The following is a 24,130-nucleotide window of genomic DNA, read 5'->3' on the forward strand; positions in this document are numbered from 1 at the left end:
CAATGTAGTGGAATCATTCAAGTCATCTCCTCCTTGTGACAATATTTCATTATTGGTGCTGTCCATTTCAATCAATCTAATGGAATCATACAAGTCATCTCCTCCTTGTGACAATATTTAATTATTGGTGCTCTCAATTTCAATCAATGTAGTGGAATCATTCAAGTCATCTCCTTGTGACAATATTTCATTCTTGGTGCTGTCCATTTCAATCAATCTAATGGAATCATACAAGTCATGTCCTCCTTGTGACAATATTTCATTATTGGTGCTCTCAATTTCAATCAATGTAGTGGACAATTCAAAAGAAATTGCCACGGTCTCTTCATTGTGAGCCATTTTATTTTGAAATTGCTTGCTGTAAATTGCAGAAAAAAATAATCACTTTCATTTATCGTTTTTAGTAATACATAATATAAAACTAACTTTATCAAGTATTTAGTATAACAGAAGGACTGCAAATAAATAACAGAAAACATTTTTCAAATTATCTTCAAGTGTACAACATAGTTCCCCTTACAAATTAACAACTCACCTTTTTAAAAGTAGCAGAAGTGTTAGTACTGTGTAAATCAAACACCAGAAATTCACCACCAAAAATTCCTCACAAATGTACCTCAGACAGTAGTATCACAAAATGGCTGTGGTTTCCTCTCATTTGACATATATACATAACCAATTAACTCTCATCACACACAAATACAAAACCAAAGTAACATTTTAATTGGTTCTAAATTTCAACACTTTCAAATGTGTTTTCCCCATGCAATTTTCCATAGGACATTTACATACGTCTACAGCCTGAATGGCTGAACGGAATTACACCAAACTTGGCAAAATGGTACATCAAACCTAAGAGGTCAGGAAGGATCTACTATGCCCCCTTATGGTCATTTCCCCCTTCGCTTTGGCCTCCTCTTGTCTCTCAATCCTACCGAGAGACAAGATGGCGGCCGCTACGGACTGTTTGGAATGTTGACAGACGCCGGAGAACCAATCAGCTTCGCAAAGCTCCGTAACGCGAAAAGTACGCGAAGCGGAGCGCTGTTACAGATATATATCTTTTTTTGAACGTTAATTTCTCAAAATCCACTGGAGCACATATATTGAGACCTAGCAAAGGCACATCGGGCTACCAGTCCCTAATAGTTTGCCAAGTTTCGTGCAAATCCATTCAGCCGTTCGATTATTATTATTTTGTTTTTTTTTTGCCCCGCGGGGCCCTTTTAAAACCTCCACATCAAACCTAGGGGGTCAGCGAGGATCTACTATGCCCCCTTATAGTTATTTCCCCCTTTGTTTTGACCTCCTCTTGTCTCTCGATCCTACCGAGAGACAAGATGGCGGCCGCTACGGACTTTTTGGAATGTTGACAGACGCCGGAGAACCAATCAGCTTCGCTTCACAAAGCTCCGTTGCGCGAAAAGTACGCGTCCTGGGACGCTGCCAGGTCCGCTGTTACAGATATATATCTTTTTTTAAACGTTAATTTCTCAAAATCCACTGGAGCACATATATTGAGACCTACAAAAGGCACATCGGGCTATCAGTCCCTACAATTTTGCCAAGTTTCGTGCAAATCCATTCAGCCGTTCGGGCTAAAAGTGAGGCCAACCGCCCTATGGAAAACTCAATGTTAAAAACACGTTTTGGGACCCCCCTTTTTTCTCGGCCCCCCCTTGACGAACCCCCCCCAAATTTTCAAGGGCTGCTCAGAAACAAAATGTGCCATTTTCCTGACAATTTCAGCCAATTCCGTCCACAAACGCCAAAGTTATTAGACATAGAATTTTCAAAAATCCCATAGAGAAAAAATCCTAACTATATATACCTACTGGCGACCGCCAGTAGGTAATATATATCTATACTACTATTATAAAGAGAGAACTGTGTCCTTTGAGGCAAGGTAAACTCGAAAAGTACACCACCAATCCAAACACCCAATACATATTTAAAAACGTCAGGGCAAGCAGATGGACATAGGCTATATAAGAAAAAAATATATATGTTAGAAGGGAAAAGTGATTTTTAAGGAAAAGTAGTCCCTTCGAAGTAGTGCCAGCTAACGACATACGTGCTGACATCATGGGTCTGTGGCCAGGAGCGTTGAAGCCGGAAGCAACACCCTGCGAGGGCCGGAGCGTGGAAGTGGCACCCTGCGAGGAGCGGATAGGAGCGCCGAAGCAACACCCTGCAAGATTCGGAGCGCGGAAGACACACCCTGCGAGGAGCTCCCAGGAGAAAGAAAGCGATACCCTGCGAGGTCCGGAGCGCGTAGGAGCGGCCAGGAGCGCGGGGAGGACCGTCGACATCGACATGCCCAGGGGAGCGCGGAGTAAAAGCGGACAGGAGCGTGGGCAGAATCGGCCAGGAGCAGGAAAACGGGAGCAAGGAAACAACACCCTGCGCATGTGATGCTGGTGAGTACGCTGTGCTGCTCCCGCTGCTGGCCGCTCTGCTGTGCGTCTCCTGCTGCGGTGCTGCCCCCAGCCCCCTTCTGCCCTGGACAAAGTCGGGATGGGCTGCTAGTATATATATATATATATATATATATATATATATATATATATATATATATATATATATATATATATATATATAGTAATACAATTGTTTGACTTTTTCGGAGATCTGAAAGTTGCCGGGTCTACATAGCAATATCAGAGGTGAGATTGACCTTGTTCCCATGTTGGGCACTTGGTATGAGGCAGAAAATGTGGCCTCCATACCGTTCTCCACTCTCTTGGGACGTGTGGTTAAACTTTAAAGGCCTAACTCACACTTACACACATGTGCCAGAAGGGCCCACCAACACAGCTGATTTTCTGGTCACTACCTCCCGGTGGAGGACTACCCACCAAGTCATAAGATCACTTCCTGCTTATCAAGGATCTCACTGCATTCAGAGAACTCACTTGACCATTGAATGCACTGAATGGCAAGTCTCACGCTGAGAGGATGCTGTCAATCAATCAGGTTTCTTGTGTAGCGTGACTACTCACCCGTGAGGGTCTCAAGGCGCTGAGGATTAGAGGTGAGGATCTGCGGTTCAGTCAAAGAGCCAGGTCTTGAGGTCCTTCCTGAACTGCTGCAGGGATGGTGATTGACTGAGGTGGAGAGGCAGGTAGTTCCAGGTCTTCACAGCGAGGTAGAAAAAGGACCTTCCTCTAGTCGGGGTCTTACGGATCTGTGGGATGGTGGCCAGGGCCAGTTGGGTAGAGCGGAGATGTCTAATGGGAGTGTGGAACGAGAGGCAGTGGTTGAGTTATGCAGGTCCAGTATTGTGGACAGCTTTGCAGGCATGCGTGAGCAGCTTGAAGGTAATTCTTTTGTTGATAGGTAGCCAGTGAAGGTCTCTCAGGTTGCTGGTGATGTGGCTGTGGCGTGGGATGTTCAGGATGAGTCTGGCGGAGGTGTTCTGGATATTTTGCAGGTTCTTTTGGAATTTCTGGGTGGTGCCTGCATAGAGTGAGTTGCTGTAGTCGAGTCTGCTGCTGATGATCGATGGGTGACCTTTGTCCTGGACTCAGTGGGGATCCACTTAAAGATCTTATAAAGCAGGCAGAGTGTGTCACAGCGTTAGGGGGTTCCAAGCGCTGCGGACCAGCAGGAGTCATCCCAGGCAGAGGAGGTAGAGCCCAGGATGAGGACTTCAGTCTTGCCAGAGTTAAGCTTGAAGTAGCGATCCTTCATCCAGGTGGCCACGGCCTTCATACCATAGTGGAAGTTACTCTTTGTGGCTGTGGGTTTGTCTGTGAGGGAGAGAATCAGCTGGGTGTCATTAGCATAGAGACAATGTTAAGTCCTTGGCTTCCTACAATGGTTGCAAGCTGGCCATGTAGATGTTGAAGAGGGTGTGGCTGACTGAAGATCCCTGGGGCACTTCACAGCTGATCTCTGTGGGTTCTGAGTTGAACCTATGGTATACACCTTTGGTTTGTTTCTAGGGACACTGATGCACCAATTCAGGGTTTTTTCATTACAGTTAGTAATCTCCTGGTGTATCATTTTTTGTTGTATAATGTGGGTTTTGCCTTGTTTTTTTTTGGGCGAGGTTGGGAGGAGGGCGGGGGCAGAGGGGCAAATGTTCCTTTGCAGTCTTTTCAAATTCACTGTTGTACTGCTCACTGTCCACTGTAATGCTTCTCAAAATTGTCTATATTGCCTGTTAATATCAGGACTATTAGATTGCGCAGTTAGGTAATATCAGTGGTCCCTCTGATTTGTCCATGCTGTTTTGGAATGTCAGGGGCCTTAACAATAATCGCAAAAAAAGGAATGTTGTTCACTATTTAATACTCCACAACATCAACATTGCTTTCTTGCAGGAAACTCACCTGTCCAAGTCTGACCCCGCACGGTTTGCCTCTAGCTGGGGTGCACACAGATATTTCTCTAACTTCAGCAGCTACTCCCGCGGTACGGCCATACTGATACAAAAAAGGGTGCTCTTCAGTCTTCACTCCTCTATTGGAGACAGCGAGGGTCGATACATGATTGTCACAGGCTCATTAATGGGCCACAACGTAGCCCTAGTATGTATCTATGCCCCAAACACGGACTCCCCTGAATTCTTTCATTCTTTAGCGCCAAGACGCCTACGGGCAAACGTACGCGCTCTACAAGTTGTATTAATAAATAAATTATAATCTCAGCTTGTGAAGTTAGACCCCATATTATTGTTAGTGAGGGGCAATCTCAATCTGCTCTTATACCCACCCTAGATAGCACAGCCCACTCTCGTAGCACCAAGCCGTGCGCCCGCAGAGCTTTGCTAGACCTTTGCAAGCAATTATCTCTCAGTGACATATGGCGCAAGCGCAATCCCTCCACTACCACTACTGAATACACACATGACGCCAGCCAGCATAACACCTGGACCAGGATAGACTACTGGCTTGTTTCCCCTGGTGTGGCTTGCTGGTATCACTCCCTCACTACCCTTCTGCGGACATATTCAGACCACTTCCCAGTTATGCTTCTCCTTAATGTGCCCAGACCAGATAGATACGAATGACAATGGCGCTTTCCTAGCTGCGCCCTTGATGACGACCTCTTTCATTCAGAACTACACAATGCCATTGAAGAATACTCTGCCATCAACACTGGCTCTGTTGACTCATGGGCTGTCCTATGGGAAGGGTTCAAGGCGTACATTAGAGGAGTCTGCATTGCCAAACAATCCGGGGTATTAAAAGCTTTGCGTACCACACTGTTCCGACTAGAATGTGACTTAAAGGACATTGATAGTGCCACAATGAACAGTTTCAATCCAGAGGCAGCCACACGTAGTCTATCCCTCCTCACTGAATACAGAGAAACTGCAGACCCCAAGATACTATTCCTAGGTAAATATCACTCCGCACAACGTTATGGTGAGGGAGAGCTCCCTGGCCAGGTACTGGTGCAGATGCTTATCCCCCCATACAGCAAAGCATATATCACTGAGCTGTCATCCTCCACCGGCCCCACACTCACGACCATAACACAGATATGTGACAAACTCCTCGATTATTACACCACCATATACATGTCTAAAGTGGGGTGCGACCCCACTGCACAGGAGGCATATCTATCCTTAGAGAAGAATATGCAGGAATTTTTGGCGGATGATGTTACCAATGCCATCATGGCACTTCACGGTTCCTCTGCCCCCAGCCTTGACGCCTTCACTGAGAACTTTTATAAGACATATAAAGACCTCCTGGCACCCCTGCTCATTGAGGTATATGCTGAAGCCCTCGAAAACCAAATTCTACCCCCACCTTCCAAGAGACAGTCATTATCCTCCTGCCTAAACTTGGCCGAGACTCATCTCTGTGTGAATCGTACCAACCCTATCCCTACTAAACTAAGATTATAAAATTCAAGCCAAAATCCACCCTATGCGCCTGTCTCTCCTGATGGAATTCCTTATCTCCCCTGCACAATCTGGCTTTGTGCCGCATCGCTCCACTTCTTTGAATCTAAGGACGCTCTCCTCGATCCTCCACAGGATAAACCCGGAGACCCCCGCGGCCGCTATTTTATTAGTCACTGAGAAGGCGCTCGAATCTCTAGAATGGCCATTATTTATTTCCATTATGCGCAGCATGGGTATGCCGAAGAGATTTATTGCCACTAGGGCATTGCTGAACTGCCTCCCTACAGCGAGACTTCACTTGAACAACACACTCTCCCAGCCCTTCTCTTTATCCCGTGGTACTCTAAAGGGCTGCCCATTATCCCCACTATTGTTAATTCTCGCAATGTAACCCCTAATCCAGCATGTTCAGGACAAACACTTACAGAGGGGCCTCCAATTTAACACTGTGCCGCTGTTAGTCTCACTTTATGCGGATGATACCATCCTTTATGTTAGAAAGCCAGACACCAGCCTAGAACCCCTGATAAGGGAAATAATCTGCTTTGGGTAGCACTCTGGCCTAGGCATCAACTCGCATAAATCCGTTTTCTTCCCCTTAACCCCGAGCACAGTGCAATGGGAATGCGAATTCCCCCTTGAATGGTGCACTGACTCTGTTAAGTATTTGGGCATTCTTGTACACCTGGCCACGACCCACATCATCCGGCTAAATTACGGTCATGCGATCAGCGCCCTGGATGCACAGGTGGAGCGCAGGCGGCGATTGCCACTGTCTATCGCAGGCAGAGTAGCAATTCTCAAAATGGTGGTGCTCCCCACATTTTTAAATCTCTTTGATAACATCGTGCTGCCCCTTCCTAACAGTTTCTGTTTAACATTGTGCTCACTCCTCATCAGGTTGGTGTGGGGAGGCAAAGACCCTCGGGTGCGCTGGCAAATAATGACCCTACCGTACGAGAGAGGGGCGTTTGGAGTGCCCGACCTTAAACTGTACTACTTAGTGGCCCAATGTAGCGACGCTTATGCTTGGTACCATACAGACGCTACAATCCCTTGTCTCCATCCCGAGGCAGATTTTGTACTACCTGAGAAACTGTCTGTGGTATTGCCCAGGGGTATACCTAGAGACCCCACAGATATACAGATGGTCTCCACCACCAGTTGGGCATGGGACAAACTGAAGCGGATAACCTGCATGTCAACACTTTATGCATCAACTCTTCCTATCCCTAATGCTCTCTGGTTCCAAATCACGGGAAAAAGACTGCTACAATGCACTTTGGCCAAATTTGCCAGTGCTACAGTGGGGGACCTGTTCCCTGCAGTACATGTCTTTTCTGTGGAGGACCAGGAGCGCTTTCGTGATGCCACCTTTATGGATCGCTTAATCCTAGGGCGAATCTGTTCGGCAGTGCGGGCCTCCCTGCCCAGCTTTCCCATTGAACCAGCCTCGTTCACCCCATTTTCATTGGTCATCGACTCTCCGGGAAGGCTGCATCTTGTGTCAAGTCTTTACAGGGCTTGCTCAGATGTTATCCCAGTGAAAAATGACAAGATTTGTAGGGACTGGGAGGGGGACTTGGGTCACCACACCACGGACAACCAATGGGTTAAATGCTGCACAGTCACCAAGGAGGTCTCCCTGAATAGTCACCACAGACTGCTCCATTTTAAATTTCTGCGTCGGGCATACATCACTACAGCCAGGTCCCACAAGCTTGATCCCACCGGACCACACACTTGTTGTAAATGTCAGGCCCCCCACGCTGACTTTGCCCATCTCACGTGGACATGTCCCAAACTACTGCCAAACTGGGAGTCAATACACAAGACATTAGGTGACATGACTGACCTAACCCTCATTCCCACCCCTGAGATTGCCTTATTGGGATAGGTGGTTAATTTCCCCAAATTAATTCGGAGATTTGCCGCTCTTAGTTTTCTGCTAGCCAAAAGGAAAATCGTACTACACCAGGGACTGAAAACAGTACCAACATTACAAGAAGGGCTGGACAGCTTAACATTCTGCAACAACAACAGTGAAATGTACTTCTCTACACTTCCCCGATCATCCAGTTCCAAAGATATATGAGGCCGTTCAGGACTTATATGGAGGCCATCCTCCAAACCACCGATTCTCACTGGAGCATGGCATTGCTCCAGCTGGAGTAGGATTGATACCCTGGGTATTACAATCACCGGTTCAAAATGGGGTTCATGATCATTTCGTGGTGGGAATCCTTGACTGTGTACATATGTCTAGGGCAGTTTTTGCTTGGTGAGAGAGCTGTGTGGCGAGCTGATGGTGGGAGCCTCAAAAAAACTCAAAAAAAGCACATCTGGATGCGGTGCTTGTATTTACGCTTGTGGGCCACTGGTTTTTTCTTTATATCCTGACATTGCTGTGCTGATATGATTACCTCATTTTATGTTGCTCATTTCAATGCATTTAATGACAGTGAGTCCTCATATTTGTACTGTACATACATGCTAAAATGATAAATAAAGTTTAAAAAAAAAGGTCTATTTGTTAAACTTTAGCTCAACACTAGTATCTGTGGCTCTGAGAAGTTAGGTTTACACAAAGGAACACGTGTAAAGTATTTAAACAGCACCAAAACAATTGAAGAATACATAAATGAGACACCCAAGAAATACAACACCACTTTATAAAAGTAGATTAGATTGTTATATAACTTTTGGCACCAAAATGAAAAAGATCCACCAGACGGTTCCAGAGATACAGAATTTGCAAGATATAGTAAAGCAGCACTTTTTCCGAGCACACATTGGCAAATTCCATGAACTTGACAGAAACATTTTAACAGAATACTTTGGTAAATATCAATGTGGTTACTTAGAGTTACCTTAGGTGACCCACTCAGACAGGGAGCCAATCAGGGGGGTGAACAAGGTCTACAAAAGCAGTTACTGCGATGAGAAAAGCAGTTTCCAGTCCAGTTCCAGGGTCGGACTGGCCATAGCAGGCATCAGGCATTTTCCCAGGGGGCTGGAAGAGTAGGGGGCTGGTTTTGGAGTGGTGGGGGTCATTTTTGATACTGGGGGACAGTTTTGCAGAAGTGCTGCAATATCGGCCCCCAGTAACAAAAGCAGAAGTGCTGGGGGCCGGTTTAGTTAAGCAGCAGTGCTTCAGAGTAGCACCCTCGACCACCCTCTGCCACCCTCCCTCCCCCAGGGGCTGATCCGATAGATTGGCCAAGGCTGCTTTGTATTCTCAGACCCGGCCCCGTCAGTGGCACACTGCCATTTACTTCTATGGAATGGTCCTGATGCAAGGGATACAGTATGTTGAAGATGTTCAAAGATGTTCCCCTCCGCTTGTTTGCGTCCTATTTTATCGCCCCCCTCAGTCTATGCCTGCCTTTTCTACCTTGGTAGGGGACATTCTTGCCAACCTGACAGTAAATAATGCGCGCATTGTGATACTAGGTGATTTTAACTATTGGCCTGGCGATCCTTTGGAGGACTCCCATTCCAAGGAGTTTTCTGATTTACTTACTCACTTGAACCTGACCCAACTGGTTGAGTCACCCACCCATAAGTCTGGCCACATTCTTGACCAAATTTGGTCAGCCAATTTGGATGCCTCTTTACTCTCGGTTCTTCCCTGTCTGTGGTCGGACCACTACCTGATCTCCTTTTCCTTATCATTAAAACCTATTGCTAGTACCCCTCCTATTAATATTAGAGTGAGGAATTGGGGACGAGTCAATATTAATTCCTTGTGTGCTTTGCTTTCCTCTTCTAGCTTGCTCAATGGAGACTATTTAGATTCCTCTCTCCATGACCAGGCCTTGGCTATTAATGCCTGGCTTACTTCATCTTGTGACGAATTGGTCCCTTGGAGATCAATTCGACTTAAGCGCTCACACGATGCACAAAGATGGTTCTCTCCTTCCCTACAAGCAAAAAAACTCCAGCTTAGACAGGCAGTGGCGTCGGGGCTATGATCCATCTGATAAAATGACCTATTCCACTACTCTTAGGGAATATAAAAATGATATCCTCTTTGCTAAAACCCAATACTTTTCTGCTCTGATTGCATCCTCCCCTAATAAACCTAAGGAAATCTTTTCTATTCTCAACAGTCTGTCTAAACTTGATCGAGTGACTGCGAAAACGCTTCCGTCCCAGGATCTATGTGATTCCCTTCATGATTACTTTTTCACCAAAATCTCTACAATTAAACTACACATCCCCCCTTCTTCCTCCTTTGATCCCCTTTTACCGCCTCCTAGCACACATTCTATTACTCATTTCCCCCCTATTTCAACTGAGACCTTTCTCAGTCTGGTGAATTCTACAAAATCGGGCTCTCCTACTGACAGCTGCCCTTCACACATCCTTCGGGAGATCTTTTCGATTGGTCCTGATCCACCTCTTGCCCTTCTTAACAAATCTTTGTCATAAGGTGTTGTCCCTGGTCTTTTTAAGTCAGCTAAGATCGTTCCGGTTCTGAAAAAGGTAGGGGCCGACCCCACTGTTCTTTCTAACTTCCATCCCATCTCCTTGCTTCCTTTTTTGGGCAAGGTGTTAGAGAGACATGTTACTCATTGCCTGAGTTCTTTCATCGAGGCCTCTAATCATCTGGACTCCTATCAGGCTGGTTTTCGGCCTACCCACTCTACAGAATCAGTTATCCTCTCGGTCTTGGATGATTTAAGAGTGAGTGCTGACCATGGTTCTTCTCAGGCTCTGATACTTTTAGATCTATCAGCTGCATTTGACACGGTTGACCATTGCCTTTAGGTCGACCGTGTCAGATGTGCTGGCATTTCAGATGTTGCCCTGAGTTGGGTCTCTTCTTTTTTGGAGAACCGCCTACAGGCGGTCCAGTTGTCTTCTTTTTCTTCTTCCCCCGAGCGGTAACCTGTGGTGTCCCCCAAGGCTCCACCCTCTCTCCTCTTCTTTTCAATCTTTATATTTTTCCTTTAATTTATGCTCTTTGTCACCGGGAGGTCACAGTGTTTAATTACGCTGATGACCTCCAACTCATATTCACCCTTTCTTCCTCCCCCATTCTATTTCCCATTTTCAGAATACTATGATTTTTATCCAAGACTGGATGTGTACGAGCCATCTGAAGTTAAATCCCGATAAGACGGAGCTAGTCCTGATCAGAGGCTCGCCCAATCCCTGGTGCTCCAACTTTTGGTCTCCCTCTCTTGGACCAGCTCCCTCTGCGGCTAAATCTGTGAAAAGTTTGGGTATTAAAATTAGTGATGACCTATCGATGCATACCCAGATCAGCATGATTGTCTCTTCTTGTTTTCTATGTCTCTGTATCATTCGGAAGGTTTCCCAGTTTTTTACCATTGACGCCCTGAAGTCTATCCTCCTTGCTCTTGTCATCTCCAAGGTGGACTACGCCAATTCTCTTTACATTGGCATCCCTGCTTACGAATTACGCCGACTTCAGCTCATTCAAAATCAGGCTGCTAGGCTGATTTATACTCGGCCTAGATACCATCAATCCCTTCCTCTTCTGAGGCAATAGCATTAGTTGCCGGTTACTCATAGATGCCAATTTAAATTGGGGTGTCTAATTTTTAAATCTCTGGTGGGCTTAGCTCCCTAATATGTGGCATCCAGGCTCTTAACCTACACTTCTTCGAGAAACCTACGGTCTTCCTCTAAGAATTTTTTGGTTGTCCCTCGTTTTGTCAGGAAGACACATGGGGGGTCGAGTTTTTCTTTCTTGGCTCCCAGGTTCTGCAACCTTCAACCTGCAACGCTCCCTGCAACCTTTGACTTTCTCAATCATATTTAGAATTCCGCAAACGTTTGAAGACCTGGCTATTGACCAGAGCGTTTGAGGTCTAAGATTTAAGTTTTATTTATCCTGCACCGCACTGAATTAGCGCCATGAAACCTTTTTGGTATACGTGCGCTTTATAAATTTCCCCAACTTCAACTTCAACTTCATGCGGAAGATCCTGGGTAATCAATAGGGATCTTCCTGGGGATGCACACTGACCCACAGACTAGGTTAGGTGATCCTGGCTACAGGGGTTGATGTCCATTGAAGTCCTCTTGTGCTTAGCAGAAGTCCAGTCGCCTGATACAGCGGTTTCAGCCATTCCCTTTATTTGGTAGTAACCCATCTTCTGTGAAACCAAGCTGCACTTCGATGACTCTCCTGGGTCCAGCAGACTCAGGTACAACTTTTGAGCATTGGGTCTTGATCCCTGGTGCTGCATGGCATTGAGGAGCAGTGATCAGGTGATCTGGGCTTCTCACTTGCCCCAGCAAGCTTCTTCAGCTGCCGTGGGCCTGTGCTGTGAACAGAAGGTCAGCCAACTGAATCCCTCTCTCCGGCTGGGCTCAGGAGTTGGCATCTCTATGAGGGGGGCACAGCAGGTACAGTCCTTTCCTTCGCTAGCCACTACGTGCAGCAGTAGCAGTCCATGTCAATTCCGACTCTTTTTCACTGAATCCTTGGTGCAGCCTTTTTTTGTCCTCTTCTCCATCCAAAGATATCTGGCTTTAGCTGGCCTTTTAATGTTCAGAAAGTTAACTTAGGGGAAGTTACTAGTGAATGGGCTACCAGGGTCCCTCCTGCCTGATGACGACTTCCTGTGAAGAGTGGCATCTAACTGTCCCAGAGTGCTCTATGCTGTACACTCCCAAGATGGCAGAACCTCCCTCTCGGTCTCAAGAGCTTGATAGCCCACACCTGGGTTGTGGCTACCTATGGGCTACAAGCCAGCAGAAAAAAACAGTTTGGCAACTGGGTTGCCCTCTCTGTCACCACTGCCAGCCTCTTTACCTACACAATATGGCAGCCCCTCCCATGTCTGCTTGCTACTTGCCCTTGAAAGGTGGCTTCCCATTTAAAGCTCACCTTTTGGGCCAACACCCCATGTGGCTTCCTCCCAGGAGGAGGTAATCCCTCTTCTTGTGGCAGATCTCTATTATTACCTTTCCTGGGAGTCGTCATACGTCTCCCCAGGAGGGCAAATGGCTGTCTCGTGGCTAGTCTCAGCAAATGGCCACTGGAAGACTTTGGCAACGGAGTAGCAACATTCTAAAAGCTGCATGTGGCAACAAGTTACATTATTTCCGACTTGGGCATCAAGTAGAGCTTAATGTAACAAGTTGAATAATATGTTGAAGTATCAACTTTTGCAGACCAATTCAGAAGTTGGCACAGCTGAGGTGTCAGCATATACCTCTGTACTTGCCAATGGGGCTATCAGCCTCTCTCCCATTAAAAACGACAATTGTGGGTTTTTACTGTTACAACATTTTAAACACATGTTCTACTTTATTATTATGCTGCACCCTGCCTTAAAACTCGAAAGGCCAGCTGTAGGGAAGACTTACACATATTAGAAAGGGAGTTTGGAATTTGGCACTGCTTTTTCAGCGTTGCTTTAAATAGCACAGTCATATGTGCATTTTAAGGCTGCCCTTCCAGGCTGCAGTGGCAGACTGGGAGCCATGTTTTACCTTATCCCACTGAGGGTGGCCAACAAGTGCTGCAATCCCTAAGGGTGATGATTCAGAAAAGGGGGTGGTGATGAACAGAGTGCCTGAATTAAGCAGACCACTCTTACCCAGTCCAAAGATCAGGGCTTGATCCATCACCGTTTTTTAGCTCACTGCACCATCCCAGCTCAGAACTTGGCTATATGCAAATTAGTCTGTTCCTGTCCCAGTGCATGATGGGAACAGGGCTAACCAAACTACCAAGCCAATTCTTGTACTGGGAAGGACACAAGCTTCCGGGGACCGGTTTCTGCCATTTCAGGCGTCGTCAGCCCGGCTTGCTTGAATCCTGATGGTGCAATGAGCAAGGGACTCACATCTGAGTATACCCTTCCACGCTTATGGTGGACAAAATGATTCAGAAAAGGGGGTGGTGATGAACAGAGTGCCTGAATTAAGCAGACCACTCTTACCCAGTCCAAAGATCAGGGCTTGATCCATCACCGTTTTTTAGCTCACTGCACCATCCCAGCTCAGAACTTGGCTACATGCAAATTAGTCTGTTCCTGTCCCAGTGCATGATGGGAACAGGGCAAACCAAACTACCAAGCCAATTCTTGTACTGGGAAGGACACAAGCTTCCGGGGACCGGTTTCTGCCATTTCAGGCGTCGTCGGCCCGGCTTTCTTGAATCCTGATGGTGCAATGAGCAAGGGACTCACATCTGAGTATACCCTTCCACGCTTATGGTGGACAAAATGATTCAGGAAAGGGGGTGGTGATGAACAGAGTGCCTGAATTAAGCAGACCACTCTTACCCAGTCCAAAGATCAGGGCTTGATCCATCACCGTTTTTAAGCTCACTGCACCATCCCAGCTCAGAACTTGGCTATATGCAAATTAGTCTGTTTCTGTCCCAGTGCATGATGGGAACAGGGCAAACCAAACTACCAAGCCAATTCTTGTACTGGGAAGGACACAAGCTTCCGGGGACCGGTTTCTGCCATTTCAGGCATCGTCGGCCCGGCTTGCTTGAATCCTGATGGTGCAATGAGCAAGGGACTCACATCTGAGTATACCCTTCCACGCTTACGGTGGACAAAATGATTCAGAAAAGGGGGTGGTGATGAACAGAGTGCCTGAATTAAGCAGACCACTCTTACCCAGTCCAAAGATCAGGGCTTGATCCATCACCGTTTTTAAGCTCACTGCACCATCCCAGCTCAGAACTTGGCTATATGCAAATTAGTCTGTTCCTGTCCCAGTGCATGATGGGAACAGGGCAAACCAAACTACCAAGCCAATTCTTGTACTGGGAAGGACACAAGCTTCCGGGGACCGGTTTCTGCCATTTCAGGCGTCGTCGGTCCGGCTTGCTTGAATCCTGATGGTGCAATGAGCAAGGGACTCACGTCTGAGTATACCCTTCCACGCTTATGGTGGACAAAATGATTCAGAAAAGGGGGTGGTGATGAACAGAGTGCCTGAATTAAGCAGACCACTCTTACCCAGTCCAAAGATCAGGGCTTGATCCATCACCGTTTTGTAGCTCACTGCACCATCCCAGCTCAGAACTTGGCTATATGCAAATTAGTCTGTTCCTGTCCCAGTGCATGATGGGAACAGGGCAAACCAAACTACCAAGCCAATTCTTGTACTGGGAAGGACACACGCTTCCGGGTCCCCAGTAGCTTGTCTCCTTTCTGGTGAAGAATTGGCTTGGTAGTTTGGTCTGCCCTGTTCCCATGATGCACTGGGCCAGGGACAGACTAATTTGCATATAGCCAGGTTCTGAGCTGGGATGGGGCAGTGAGCTAAATAACAGTGATGGATCAAGCCCTGATCTTTGGACTGGGTAAGAGTGGTCTGCTTAATTCAGACACTCTGTTCATCACCACCCCCTTTTCTGAATCGTTTTTGGCCACTATAGGTGTGGCAGGGTATACTCAGACATGAGTCCCTTGCTCACTGCTCCATCAGGATTCAAGCAAGCCGGGCCGACGAGGCTGAAATGCCAGAAACCGGTCCCCGGTAGCTTGTCTCCTTTCTGGTGAAGAATTGGCTTGGTAGTTTGGTCTGCCCTGTTCCCATGATGCACTGGGCCAGGGACAGACTAATTTGCATATAGCCAGGTTCTGAGCTGGGATGGGGCAGTGAGCTAAATAACGGTGATGGATCAAGCCCTGATCTTTGGACTGGGTAAGAGTGGTCTGCTTAATTCAGACACCCTGTTCATCACCACCCCCTTTTCTGAATCGTTTTTGGCCACTATAGGTGTGGCAGGGTATACTCAGACATGAGTCCCTTGCTCACTGCTCCATCAGGATTCAAGCAAGCCGGGCCGACGAGGCTGAAATGCCAGAAACCGGTCCCCGGTAGCTTGTCTCCTTTCTGGTGAAGAATTGGCTTGGTAGTTTGGTCTGCCCTGTTCCCATGATGCACTGGGCCAGGGACAGACTAATTTGCATATAGCCAGGTTCTGAGCTGGGATGGGGCAGTGAGCTAAATAACGGTGATGGATCAAGCCCTGATCTTTGGACTGGGTAAGAGTGGTCTGCTTAATTCAGACACTCTGTTCATCACCACCCCCTTTTCTGAATCGTTTTTGGCCACTATAGGTGTGGCAGGGTATACTCAGACATGAGTCCCTTGCTCACTGCTCCATCAGGATTCAAGCAAGCCGGGCCGACGAGGCTGAAATGCCAGAAACCGGTCCCCGGTAGCTTGTCTCCTTTCTGGTGAAGAATTGGCTTGGTAGTTTGGTCTGCCCTGTTCCCATGATGCACTGGGCCAGGGACAGACTAATTTGCATATAGCCAGGTTCTGAGCTGGGATGGGGCAGTGAGCTAAATAACGGTGATGGATCAAGCCCTGATCTTTGGACTGGGTAAGAGTGGTCTGCTTAATTCAGACACTCTGTTCATCACCACCCCCTTTTCTGAATCGTTTTTGGCCACTATAGGTGTGGCAGGGTATACTCAGACATGAGTCCCTTGCTCACTGCTCCATCAGGATTCAAGCAAGCCGGGCCGACGAGGCTGAAATGCCAGAAACCGGTCCCCGGTAGCTTGTCTCCTTTCTGGTGAAGAATTGGCTTGGTAGTTTGGTCTGCCCTGTTCCCATGATGCACTGGGCCAGGGACAGACTAATTTGCATATAGCCAGGTTCTGAGCTGGGATGGGGCAGTGAGCTAAATAACGGTGATGGATCAAACCCTGATCTTTGGACTGGGTAAGAGTGGTCTGCTTAATTCAGACACCCTGTTCATCACCACCCCCTTTTCTGAATCATTTTTGGCCACTATAGGTGTGGCAGGGTATACTCAGACATGAGTCCCTTGCTCACTGCTCCATCAGGATTCAAGCAAGCCGGGCCGACGAGGCTGAAATGCCAGAAACCGGTCCCCGGTAGCTTGTCTCCTTTCTGGTGAAGAATTGGCTTGGTAGTTTGGTCTGCCCTGTTCCCATGATGCACTGGGCCAGGGACAGACTAATTTGCATATAGCCAGGTTCTGAGCTGGGATGGGGCAGTGAGCTAAATAACGGTGATGGATCAAGCCCTGATCTTTGGACTGGGTAAGAGTGGTCTGCTTAAATCAGACACTCTGTTCATCACCACCCCCTTTTCTGAATCGTTTTTGGCCACTATAGGTGTGGCAGGGTATACTCAGACATGAGTCCCTTGCTCACTGCTCCATCAGGATTCAAGCAAGCCGGGCCGACGAGGCTGAAATGCCAGAAACCGGTCCCCGGTAGCTTGTCTCCTTTCTGGTGAAGAATTGGCTTGGTAGTTTGGTCTGCCCTGTTCCCATGATGCACTGGGCCAGGGACAGACTAATTTGCATATAGCCAGGTTCTGAGCTGGGATGGGGCAGTGAGCTAAATAATGGTGATGGATCAAGCCCTGATCTTTGGACTGGGTAAGAGTGGTCTGCTTAATTCAGACACTCTGTTCATCACCACCCCCTTTTCTGAATCGTTTTTGGCCACTATAGGTGTGGCAGGGTATACTCAGACATGAGTCCCTTGCTCACTGCTCCATCAGGATTCAAGCAAGCCGGGCCGACGAGGCTGAAATGCCAGAAACCGGTCCCCGGTAGCTTGTCTCCTTTCTGGTGAAGAATTGGCTTGGTAGTTTGGTCTGCCCTGTTCCCATGATGCACTGGGCCAGGGACAGACTAATTTGCATATAGCCAGGTTCTGAGCTGGGATGGGGCAGTGAGCTAAATAACGGTGATGGATCAAGCCCTGATCTTTGGACTGGGTAAGAGTGGTCTGCTTAATTCAGACACTCTGTTCATCACCACCCCCTTTTCTGAATCGCAATCCCTAAGGGGGCACTCTAACTTACTGGTCCTGGCTACCCCTGGAACCATATACTAGGGATTTACAAGTAAGTTAGGCAATGACAATTGGGTATAAGCCAATCAACCATGCAGCTTTTGAAGGGTAAGAGCACATGCACCAAGTCGTGATTAGCACGGTCCAGAGCACGTCAAAGCCATTACACCAGTGGTTTGTAGTCAAAGTAAGGCAAAACATGGATGTGAAACTTAAAAAAAAATATTTTTCTCACACAATGGTTAAGCATTTTAGCCTTAAAAAAATGCCTAATATTAATTTGAGGTAATAACTCATCCAGAGTGCACACTCTTCTGCTTTTTACCATCAAATAACCGTCAATATTTTTCAACACATTTTTCGAAGAACCACCTACTACATGACACTCACTTTTTCCATCTGTACTAACTATTGTGTTATACTGTGTCTGAGCCTAAACCTGTAACCATCCCTTTTAGCAAGCCTTGTCCAACAAATGAAGGATGTTTTCGCTAACAACCGTTAGTAACGTTGACATGGCTGTGTTACAATGACGAGAACATTGAGTACCAGACCTATGTAATGGCAAGCTCTCCACCCTAGTCTCATGACTTGGAGAAACAGCCCTACAAATACTTACAGAATTAAATGCCTTGACTTTTGATAAGGTGGGCTGTCTATAATATGGAAATGTCAAAGTACAATCACTAATTCTTCCCTGCCTTATTAGGAGTCAGAATCAATCACGTATCAGACTGGAAAAGGCAACAATACTTGGACAGATACCGGCACAAAAATGTTGATAAAACTGCAATAAATGCAGTATTGATGTAAAAATTTAATCAGGCTTTGTAAGAATTTAGCTAAACGCATCAAACTGCTAGACGACCCCATTGCCCATCCTTTTCCATGCTTTCCTTTTCTCTAAGTGGCCTATGAACTCTGTTAAGATGGCCCACTGTGGATAAGATCTCATCACCCTGGGAAGCAAATAATAATTGTCATGGTGGGGATGATTCCAGAATTAACTGTGGCGCGAGGTCCTCCGGAAGAGTTAAAAATCAAACAAGAAGGAAAAAATATTGCGTTTTTTCATACATATTTTCCCTAGTTCCAGACCAGTCTTATCACAGAGTAAGTTGAATATGGGAAGGTCCGGTTTCATGCGACGTTGGTCACCTTATGCGCAGTCACAGGACCCTTTGCCCTTGGCGATGACAATACGACCCTGAATAGGCAACTTTGAGTCCTCAATCAGACCTTTCATTTCTCCATAAAATGTGCCGTGTAGCGTATATAGGACAGGATACTCAGGTGAAAATGAGAATTGGACAACTTGGGGGCAGAATCAGATGACAAGCACCAAATCAAGCATTTCTTGGAAAAAAGCCACCCTGTAGACGACATCAAATTGAAAGTGATAGATATGACATATTTGCCAGAGAGAGGGATCGACCTAACAACCGTTTTGCAAAGACTTAACTACAAATGGATCGAGAAATGTAACTCAATTGATAGAGGTCTAAACACTGTAGAAGAATGGTCACAATTCATTGCACCTTGCAGTTCTTAATATCGTGGACTGTAATCCCCTACACTCGTATACTACCTTTAGTAGTACTATGGACATTTATGAGTAGGCTGGCTGCTAATTATCATTGTAATCTCACCGCCATTGTTTTGTAGTCTGTTTTTGTTTACTGTATCTCACTATGTTTTAATTGACTCTATAGTATGCCGGATTTCGAGCACTAACAAATCTGCTTTTCACTGCCCATTACTGTGCGTGATGTCTGTCTCCACTTTTTAGTCTTTTATTTTATTTTTATTAAATGAACACACATTTATGCCGTCACCATAATCAAGCTAGAAGTATTGTTATCTGCGCTTCAAGCCTCATTTCGGATGGCCATGTTTATATCCTGGCTCTACTCCCCGCGAACAGGATTCGCTCTCCTTGAGACAATGCCTTATTCTCATTCTGGGCTTGCAGACTCTTACCGGTCTTGATACCTTTGAGCAGACCTTGCATAAACATATATTTGTTAGTGTCCTTGTACAATCTTTTGATGTGAATATTTGCCCATCACGGTTCAGTATTTTCGGACTACAAGTTGTGAGCCACACCAACTCCGTGCTTTGTTAGGACACCACACTTCATTATAAGAAATGCTACTCTTAGGTGAATTATAACATTTAACCAATTATAAACTGTGATTACTTTGACTGTGTTCAAGCTCAGAAACTCATGAGGATTATTTTATCTGGTCCTGAATACCTACCCCTTCAGGCTCTGGACTAAGCAAATACGTTCTTACAATTTCAACCTTGGTTTTCACACTAAAGAAAGTCATAGGTTAAACTCTCCACATAATAAAAAAATAAAAACAATTCTTATTCTTTTTATTGAACAGCTGCTCAGTATACATCAATGTCTACAAAATTTAAGGCACTTATAACGAGTCAATGCGGAGAGGTGCAAGCCACAACAGTTCAGACAATAATTGTATGGTCAGATATGTCATATATACATTTTCATAGGCACAGTGTACCGTACTGAACAGTTCAGGTAAGGACTATCCACTTCCCAACCTCCCACACAACCCCTGGCCTTCCTCGGGACTCTCTATATTGGACACTAGTCTAGGTCGTTCTTCCAATCCGGAATAACCTGGAGTCTACTCGCCCCTCATGTTTTTGCAGTATTTCGTTTGACCATGCCTGCTGCCAATGTCAAATATATTTTAAGGTACCGGGCCAGGCCCCCTCCCCGAAATGACCAACCCCAACCATCTAGCCTCTAGTGGAACCTCAAGGCCCGTAACAGCAGCCATAACCAATGTGACCTCCCTCTAATATTGTTAGATCACTTTTGCCTTCCCAGAGGCAGCTCAGTATTAATTGTGCACACCAAATTCTTTCATCTAATTACCTTACTGGTTAATTTACAATAACCTTTATAGGTCACCCTTGGACCACGAACGTATTGATGTGGCCACTTATGCAACCTGAGGTAATGATCACTTGTAAACTACTCGTGCCTAACAGTTCAATATGAATCCTGACTACTAATTTTAGTCATTGTAATTCCATAAAGGTGTCCCTTATTCTCGTTGTCTTGATGAGACCTCCAGGCTGCAAAAGAAGTCAAAACATTGTCAGAAATTAACAGTACACAGACTCAGAAATTACAAAGATCTAATTTAATTTACACTCAGAAAATCCAAAAGAGCGCGGTTGTGTGCTTTTTAAACACACAGGGACTGATTCACAAAGGGTCTCAGCCAGTCACGGCCCACATGACTCGCGGGTATGGGCAGAGTGGGAATTCACGCAGGGGGGGAATAAAAAAAAAATCAACTTACCACGCCGCCTCCGCTTCTGGCCAGGTCACACGCCTGCATTTTCCTGATGCTTTCCTGCTCTTCTGCCTCAGGAACAGGAAGCAGGCATCCTACCTTCCCTCCCCTCCCCTAAGCCAATCACAACACTGCAATAGGTGGGTTGTGATTGGTGCTGGCAGCGCCCAGACGGGCACCTGTAGGGAGGCCATTTTCTCTATATATGACTGCATGCAGCATACATAGAGAAAATCCAGAGTGCGCATGACTGGTTTGGTCACCCCCGGAGGGCCAACCAAACAGTCAGGGCCCATAACATTGGGCAAGCCACTCCTACCCGACCCGCCCACCCGCCCGCCCCAACCAGGCATACCATTCTGCTTTCTCGCAGCGCGAAAAGCAGAAACATAAAATGGTATTTAAAATACCTTTTTTTTGTTTCTGCTTCTGGCGCTGCGAGAAACCAGTGGGGCAAGGCTCCTCTGCCCTAATGGAGGAGCCGCCCCTGGGCCCTCAGCACTCATGCCACAGGCCCGCAGGCTTGGAGGAGACTCATGAATCAGGTCCACAGTGAGTATACCTTGCTCACTATCTGTTCCCTTCCGCCTTCCTGTGCCTTTTCGATCTCATGGGTGGTAATCTGTACATTGTTTTCTAAACTTTCAATAACATCTTTGTCATCACTTTTTTTCCATAATATTTATGAACAAGGTTTGATTCACTTCCCTTGTATAGTAGGATCATGTATATATGCATTAAATATATGCAGTGATTTCACTGCGCAGATTTTTTTATTTTTTTCTAAATGGTCCTCAGGTGAACCATTGTTTTTAATGTAATGATATAGCCATGTTCTTACTGGCACATGGGTTGCTCTTATCATTTCATAACGTGTTGTGAGAAGCACCACATTCTCCACTGTCTTGTCAAAAAAGTAGCAACAAATACTTTTTCGTGACTTCAAGGAGCTATAAAACTCTACTTAGAGGATCACATATATTCTGAAAAAAAAGGAACTAGTCATTCACCAACACCTGAAACGCAGCGGTTTGAAGCAATGTGGGACTCTTTCGTGCAGAACTCTCTGTGGAATTCTCGAAATCCTTCACTCCATATCACTGACATTCCTGATACCGATAGAGAATAAAAGCCGGATTGTATAAATCAAATACATGTGTTTCAGAGATGGAAAGAAGGTAAGAAGCTGGTGGATCGCAGGGCGGTTTCTAGTAACAGGTGCTGACTTGGGACGCTGGGTCACAGAAACCTCCTTGAGTGGACAAAACAAAACAACACCATACAAAAAAGCTGCCTTTGCCAAAACAGAGACTACCTTTATTTGTTGAAGGAGGCACCCTAAACCTAATTGCCTTGTCCATAAAAGATCTGTTTGACAGGTAGTTGACAGTCAATTAAACCCACGAGATGACCTTTAACAGTACCTTTAATTTATCCAGTAAGAGCCCTCCAGTCTTCAAAAGAAATTCTCCAACAGAACTGTAGCAAAAACTCCAAAAGGACTCCAGAAGGACAAAATTAGCTCGGCAGATGGTGTTTTTCATTTTGCAGAGTGAACTGCACTTGGGCATTTTCCATTGTAAACGAATCAGGAAGGAAGGACAACACCAAAGTCAACCGTAGCCACACTCACAGTGCTCTCTCTAAGGTTCTGCACAGTCTCACTTCGATAATTACATAATTAACCGTGCTCAGTGATGAATAAAGTTAACTGCTTCCATTGTATCCCCAAGACAAATAATGGGCTTATTTAGAGAAGGGTAGTAAGGAGACATCAACGCAACTATGGTGGATGTCCTGTCTACCCTTCTCGTCGCATCCCACCGCTGATATGGCCTTATTCCCAAAGATTCATTCACATGTAAATTTACTCTTGCTTCTATCTGTAGATCTACAATTTATGGTAAATCAAAATGTCCAAGTGTAGATTTACAGGTATCCACCCCTGATATCTAAGGCAACATTTTTAAGTATAGTTATACTAGTAACTTTTCACAAGTAGGTGGAGATCTTCATATGGTAATGTATAGGGAATAATAATAAACTTAATTAATTCTAAAAACATATTTAAAATATTTGAATGTAAAATAAAAATTAAATTCAATTAAAATAATTATCTTAGCACTAATATAATAAAATGCTACATCACATTAACTAATTAAATTAAATAGTCATGAAATAATTAAAATCCAATGCATTAAAACATTTATTGTATTATATTAATTACACTAATAATTTTTTTAATGCAAAATGTAAAAGAAAACCTCAACTGTACAGAAATATTTAATTATAAGTTAATAAATGTAAGTAAAAGTTATCCTTTTATTGATTTTAAAATAATATAAATTTTTATTACAATGTTAAATGCTGTTTTAAAAAAATATATTTATCTTATGTGGTGTTATATTGACTCCTTGTCTCCACTATTTTCTATGGGAATGTGTCGCAGTACCTGTGGTGGTAGACTTACTCCAAGGCTGGGCTCGAGTACATTTACATCTGTTTTGTGGCTTTTTGTGCTGTGGTAACTTTGGAAATATAGTTTGTGAATGGCAATGGGCTCACTCTTTTGTGAGTGGGTGTTTGTATATGGGTATCCTTCTCTAAACACTCCTTACTTTTCCCTAAACTCCTCCTATTTAGTAGTAGATATTTATCATTTTCTAATGACTCCCCCTGGCCCTTAGTGACCTTTTAAAAAAAAAAAAATGTATTACTTTATTTATTGTCATTTCAAAAGCAAGGCAGACAGCTGACAGACTGCGCAATACTCACTGTGACATTTCCATATCAAGACAATCATAAAGTGAACAGTGTATCACGCAAACAGTAAATAGAAATCAATGGCATTACAATAATCATATAGTTTTCATAACGGTGTCAGTTTGTTTCTCCACATAACGTGCTCCTCCGGACGTGTCTTCTCCCACCTCCACACAGTTGGTACATTTTATTACAGGATCCCCACTATCCACATACATCTGTGACTGAGTCTCCGCCTAGTGTGGTTAACCCATCTCCGCCTCTCTAGTGTGTTATGGCGCGCTCTCAGTTGCGGTCTCTGCCTCTAGGTTTGGGCTATCGGTCTCAGGGTCGTCGTCCTCAACCACTGCTCTCCTCTCTAGGTACAGCGC

Source organism: Lissotriton helveticus, chromosome 3_1 (assembly GCF_964261635.1).
Source record: "Lissotriton helveticus chromosome 3_1, aLisHel1.1, whole genome shotgun sequence".
NCBI classification, from domain to species: Eukaryota; Metazoa; Chordata; class Amphibia; order Caudata; family Salamandridae; genus Lissotriton; species Lissotriton helveticus.